At 41.8% G+C, this 6,624-nt stretch overlaps 1 pseudogene; it reads right to left on the bottom strand.

Moving 5' to 3' along the window:
• The window catches only part of LOC102485799 (CCR4-NOT transcription complex subunit 4-like), a 66,220-nt pseudogene extending 63,263 nt beyond the window's left edge, over positions 1-2,957 (bottom strand).
• Between the last annotated feature and the right edge of the window lie 3,667 nt (positions 2,958-6,624).

Below are 6,624 nucleotides of genomic sequence, written 5' to 3'. Positions count from 1 at the left end.
TGGGAGTCCAGCAACATAGCCATTACGCTAACTGCTGGTCCCTCAGTGGTATTTTCATAGCCAGAAATCTTTCAACCAATTCATAATATCTTTTAACCTTATCTAGAAGGTTCATTCAAAACCACAGCTCCTCCATGAGTGTGGAAGAGATGACATGAGTACCGACTCACCGCCGCTTTCTCCCCACATCCTGTAATGTGCAAGTTATCTCTGTATAAGTCAGGATCAAGTTCAGCTCCACACTACAAAACGACAATACGACATGAAACATAAAGAACAGCGGCTCAGATGGGACAGACGTGCATTTCTCTTAAGCAGTCTAGGGATATAGTATGAAGTCATTAAATAGTATCAGTGATCAAGCTTTTATCTTCCTTAGGTCATGCCAGTACCTGGCTCTCCTTTCCTGGTCACCCATAGTTCAATATGGTTAGTAATCCAAGTGATAGCATGTCCATGTCACAAGTCAGAAGCTGAAAGGAAGAAGAAAGCAACACCACCTAATCTTAAAAGATTTCCCGAAAGCCAAAAGTCCTTCCGTTTGCATCTCGCTGGCCAGAGATTCACTAGGAAATGTGGCCAGTCCGTATACATTGCGGCTCTGTTAAGGAGCAAGGCAGAGAAAGTGTTTACCATCCCTTTTAAGCTCCTAGGCACAGGCTACGTTTTGCTCAGGGGTGGCAGGCCAGTGCTGTGTAGCAATGGGGTAGGGCCAGAGGAAGGTGCAGAGGACTGCTGGGATAAAACTGTATCTGAGCAATGGCAGGCGTTAGACATGCCTCGCTTGACATAAGGATCTCCGGATGACTCCCTCAGGAGCACCTTCACGTAGCAGCATGCTTTTTCAAAATATAAAAGATAAGCGAAGGGAAAATAAATCCTCTGCTTTTATCAAGAGCATGAAGAGACAATGTGTTTTTGTTTGCAGGCTGCTTTTGTTTTGCCAGTGAAGCAAAGAAAGATGATAGAACCTCCTCTGGAGACTCGTTTATAAAGAAAAATAATATCTGGCTAACTTGCTGTTAAATGTGGTTCTTCCTGGAGGTAGAACTATGTACTAGATTACATTTGAATGGATTTTTTAAAAAAAATAATGGTAGAAAATAAATTTAAGTTTAAATAGCTCTTAGTGGATTTACTTTTTTATGTTTACCGTGTGGCTGTGTTTTACTTTTTAGCATTACATGGTATTCTCACATCTTAAAAACTTTTGAAATAACTTTTTATTATTTAAATTTATTTGAGATATAGTTCTCACTATATGTCTCTACAGAAAACACTTTCTAAATATTCTCCCTAGAGTCACTTGGATGCTGGACTATGGATTCCTTAAGTAATTTGCTTGGTGATAATAACAAAGTAACAATAAAAATAATAAACAATGACATAATCATGTTAGTGTAATATTATCATTTAAATAAAATGAGCATGCAGATCAAGAATAATCTCAAAACTCAGGGGACACATAACTCACTTCAGCCTTGTGTTGGGCATGGATCCCATCATGAAACCAAAGCCTCCATGGAATAGTTAATGCAATGTGGCACCGTTATGAAGAAAGATATTTACCAGCCAAAGTAAAATAGTTCAACAATCATATGTACCTTTTTGTGAATTGTGTACCCAGAATAACTTTTTTTCTTTTTACTAAAAAGATAGAGAATGAAGGCAATGATTTTTATCCATTTAGTAATACTAATGATCTGCTTGCTTTTCTCAGGTATTGGTAAGGCAAGAGGGGTGGAACTCGATTTCATCAAGTGTACATCCTGCACCCATTTCATACAGTAATGCAAATGTGGGATCCTTTCTTCTTATGAGAATGCGGTGTTTCACTCTCTCATTGGAGAGCGGGTAGGTTGCTGGCACAGGCCTCATGGACTCGAGTTCTCTTCAGGCTTTTCTTGTAACCGGCTGAGGGTGGACTAGTGTAGGAATATGTGTAACGAAATGAGATGAGCTGTGTGCAGCAGGCACTACGCTAAATTCTTTACACGCCTGTCGCATTTATTCCATTCCATAGCTCTATGGAGTAGGTGTGTTTACTCTCCCCACCTACAGATAAGGAAGGCCAAGTATAAAGAGGTTGAAAACTGGACCAGCTGGTGGTGTGGTGGTTGAGGTGGCTGGATTCCACGTGACCAACCTCGTGGTTGGACTTGCAAACTGGCAGCAAGAGAAGCACGCTTGATGCGTGTGTGTTCATGCCCCAAATCCTGAGGAGTGGAGGAGGACGATTGCCGGTGGCCATTTCCCTGGAAGTGCTTTCTCACTCTCTCTCTCTCTCTCTCTGATGAGCATACACACTGTACAGAGAAAACAAAGTGGAAAACTAACTGGAGATCACATGGATACTTGGGTTCAACTGGTAGAACTGAGGCTCTAGATAAATAATATCTAAGATCTTTCCCAGTTCTGAGCTCCTTGGAGTCTATACTTTATTAACTTGGATATTAAAACCATGTTGGAATGTTATCTACGAACAAGATGGGCAGCATTTCTACCCGAGTGCAGGAAGGAAAGGCACCTCTGGGTGAGTGAGTAAGAGAATACGGTCCTCGGTGGTCATGTTCTTGGACTTCTGAACAGATGCTCTTCCTTTCTTTCTCTCTTCCCTCCTTTCTTTTTTCCTTCTTTTCTTTCTCCTTCTTTCTTCCTTTCTCTTTTTTCTTCCTTTCTCTTTAGAGGTTTTTGCTATTCCCTCCTTCCTTCTTTTTCTCTGATCTCAGGATTTCCCTGTGGCTACTTTAATAAGTAGCTGTGGTACAACTACTTAATAGACTCATAAGTCTATGGTCAGACTCGCTCAGGGTCATCTTCACCACACCAAGGGGAGTCTCGGGAGTCAGTTCACGGACATTCCCTCCATCCAAATCCGCACTCTTGTGAAGAATAGAGGGTTTCAAGGGATCCATCAACCTCCTGATAGCAGATGAAAATTTTGTTGTAGAAGACATGAACGTTTTTCTGAGGGAAATCCCACAGCTTTCATATGGATAAATATTACGTCACTTTTTCTAGAAGTTTGTCAGTGAAAAGAGAATGAGATGGTAAAGATGTCTTGATACAAAATTTATTTTAACATATGAAGCAGCCTGGGGTGTCTTTGGCCTCAGTGGAAGGAGGCATCAGAGCAGGAAAAATCAAAGACTGAAAAGGAGAAGAATCGATAGGGAGATTGGTGGTAGAAAGTAGCAGGGTGACTCTCCTGAGAGGAGGGGAGAGGATAGTGAAGACACAGGGGCAGCCAGGAGCCTGGAGGGTAAGGCACCTGTATCCCACATAGTTGCCTGTGTGGTTCGAATTCCAGTCTTGCAGCTCGAAAATCATACTGGGTATGTGTGTGTGTGTCCAAAATCCCAACATAAGAATGAGGGTAAGAGGGAACCAGCAGTTAGCGTAATGGCTATGTCACTGGACTCCCACGTAGTCAACCGTGGTTCGTGTCCCGGACCCGGTGGCTTAAAACTCACGCCGGGCGCGTGTGCGTGCGTGCCATGGCTATCCCCCCCAGGGGTTACTTTCTCTCTTTCTCAGTCTTTCTCTGTGAGCACATGTGCTCTAGAGCAATGTTTTTTTTTTTCTTTCTTTCTTTTTTTGGAGAGGTTTTTGCTATAGGGCGCGTGCGCTTGCCAGAGAGACAGAGAGACAGAAAGTGAGAAATCACCCCCAGTGGGGATGGCCACGCCGCAATCCCTTCTCCTCCAGTCTCCTTTTGGGATCTTGGGCATGCACGCACACGCACCTGGCGTGAGTTTAAGCTACCGGGTGCAGGATTTAAACCGTGGTTGACTACTTGGTAGTCCAGCGACATAGCCATTATGCTAACTGCTGGTTCCTTGTTTGCTTGTTTTTTTTTTAAGAACATATAATGAGTTAGAAGGAAGAAAAAAATGAAAAAAAAATTAACTTCAACTGGTTAAAAGAATCCAGGGATGAAATTAAATTAGGAGGAAAAAAATATATAGATGCAGTTTGGAAAATGCAATCAGTACTGAAGCCCACTTGGGATGGGACAATGTGGAACCAATGAATAGTCATCGAATTTTCTCCAGGGTCAACCTAAAAATCCAAACTGAGCAAAAGTATGTAAATTAAAAGAAGGAGATTTGGGCATGAATTTGAGGACTGCAGCTGGCATACAGCTACGAGGAACTTGAGCTAAACCCTGACTAAGCTGAATCAGGGAAGACCTTGGAGGTGGACGGTGCTTTTCTCACACTAGCATGTCTGATAACAAGTACTGTTATTTAAAGGACTCTTCAAGGATCAAACCTCACACACGCTCTGCCTGGCCTTCCCTAGTTTGGTTTAGTCAAGGTTTAGTGCAAGTTGACACAAGTGACTCCACTTAAATTCTGGCAACTTTCACACCAGTCATCGTGAGCAACCTGTGACAGAGAAAATTGTTCTTTGTTGGACTTACTTCCTCCTCCATGGTTGCCACACATAGGGTGTAATTTGTTCAGTGCACAACAGGAAAGGATGTGCCCCATGGAAAACAATGCATTTGTGTACCTGACTTTCTGGCAGGTGGCGGTAAAGGATCTTGTTCTCACAAAATTAGTGTTTCATGGCTTTCCACCAGATGAAAGTGAAGTGTCTTGGAAAAGGGAGGCCTTTCTGAAATTTGCAGAAAGGTGCTGTATGTTCCAGCAGCAGCCCTAGGTGCAGAGCAATAGTAGAAATAGTGCGGTGAGTAGTGGGATGTGAGAAGTCTATAAGGTCCTATGTTGCATCAGGCCTCTGGGCCAGCCAGTGGCATGGTGGTTAAGGCTGCTGGATCCCACATGGCACAGCATAGTTCGAGTCCTGGCAGCCTGAAAACACACTGGGCACGTGTGCGTGCATGTATCAAATCCCGAGAGGTGAATAGAAGAGAACAGACTGCAGTGTGGCCACCCCCCTACAGGGTACTTCCTCTCTCCCTCTCTCTCTCCCCTCCCCCCAGTAAGTGCATATGGCTTCTGGCAAAAGTTTTTTTAAAAAAGTAAGAAAAGGTCAGGCCTCTGTGTGCTGCATTTTAGAAATGTAGAGCTGTCCTACTTCGTGCTGGCCTCTCCAACTACCCAGGACCATCAAAAACCTAGCCCTATTCTCCCTTCAAACAAAGCCTTTCGTGAATTTAACAGCCAATTTTTGTTCTCTGCTGAGTGTATTTGGTAACTCCTTGTCTGCGACTCACAGGTACTACCTTGTATTATTGTAAGCTCGGGCATCTATGTGTTTATATAGTATTATTGCTCCTAAATGCTTGGAAATCCTCAGATAAAGAGTTGGTTGAACTTCCAGGGTGCTACTGGTCCACGTGGGTTAATTGTGGGTCAACGAGCCCCTATCTCACAGGTGGACATGTCTACCTTGCCACCCAAAGAGCTGAGATTTCTGATATTCTTTAAAACTGAGATTTCTAGGCATCTGCATAATTCTCTCTATAAGGCGCTATTAGACCTGCTCCACGGTTTCCCTCTCTGTCTCCCTCTGGTGCGTGCACATGGCCTATAGCAAAATTTAAAAACAAACAACCCACCCCCCCAAAAAAACCAAAAAACAAATCAAAACTGAACTACCTAGTATATATATATATATATATGTCTATGAAAGAAGACAGAAAATATTTCTGCCTTTCTACTGGTATTTAAAGAACAAAAGTCAAACAATAATGCTTTTGAAACCCAGGTCTCTTCAGCAGTATTTCCCTCTGACAATGAACACTGTAGATGATTAAATAGAAGAGAACTAGTTTGGAAAACGGTTGGGAATAAATATGAGGATAAAATGAAGGCAAAAACAAAGAAGCAATTTCTCAACCTCTGTTTTAAACTTCAGGCTATAAAATTGTCGTCAGTGTGTACACATTTGACAGCTTTGAGGTAAAGTGATTAATTGGCTGAGTTTGATTAGAATCCATGGAAGATAGCATGTTGAGACCAAGTAGCATGAACGTTGATCCCAGAATCACATTTGCTTCAACAGTTTCTATCTGCTTTCATTTTATATTTCCCAGTAATTATATTTCCTTACAGTTCTCAGCAATAATTAATCTTCAGATTCTATGATAGTCAATTTACTTTCAAGAGGAAAAACATACATGACATCCCAGATGTCACTTAATAAAAGTCTAATAGCCATAATAAGGGACTATTAATACTTATCAATTGACCCTTTTTAAAAATTATTATTACCAACACATAATAATTGTATTGGGTTGTCGGGAAAGTCATGATGCATTTTCTTTTATGTTTTTCTGTGCAAAGATGTGTCAAGACATTTCTGACAACCCAATATGTACTTGGGGCGTACAGTGTGAGTTTTCAGTACAAGGATAATGTGCAATGACAGGAAGCAGAGAGACTAGCATATTCATCATCTCAAACATTTGTCATTTCTTTGTGTTGAGAACAGTCAAAGTCTTATAGCTAACCTGAGGTATATAATGAATTGTTGTCAACTCTGGTTACATACTATACCATTTAACTGTAGAACCTGTTGCTGTCGTCTTTTTGTAATTTTGTACCCATTACTCATTTTTTTTTTTTTTGAGAGGTTTTTCACTACAGGGCGCATGCGCTCGCCAGACAGACAGAGAGAGACAGAGAGACAGAAAGCGAGAAATCACCCCCC

Source organism: Tupaia chinensis, unplaced genomic scaffold (assembly GCF_000334495.1).
Source record: "Tupaia chinensis unplaced genomic scaffold, TupChi_1.0 Scaffold000028_1, whole genome shotgun sequence".
NCBI classification, from domain to species: domain Eukaryota; kingdom Metazoa; phylum Chordata; class Mammalia; order Scandentia; family Tupaiidae; genus Tupaia; species Tupaia belangeri.
This window is presented reverse-complemented; position numbering and strand designations above follow the sequence as displayed.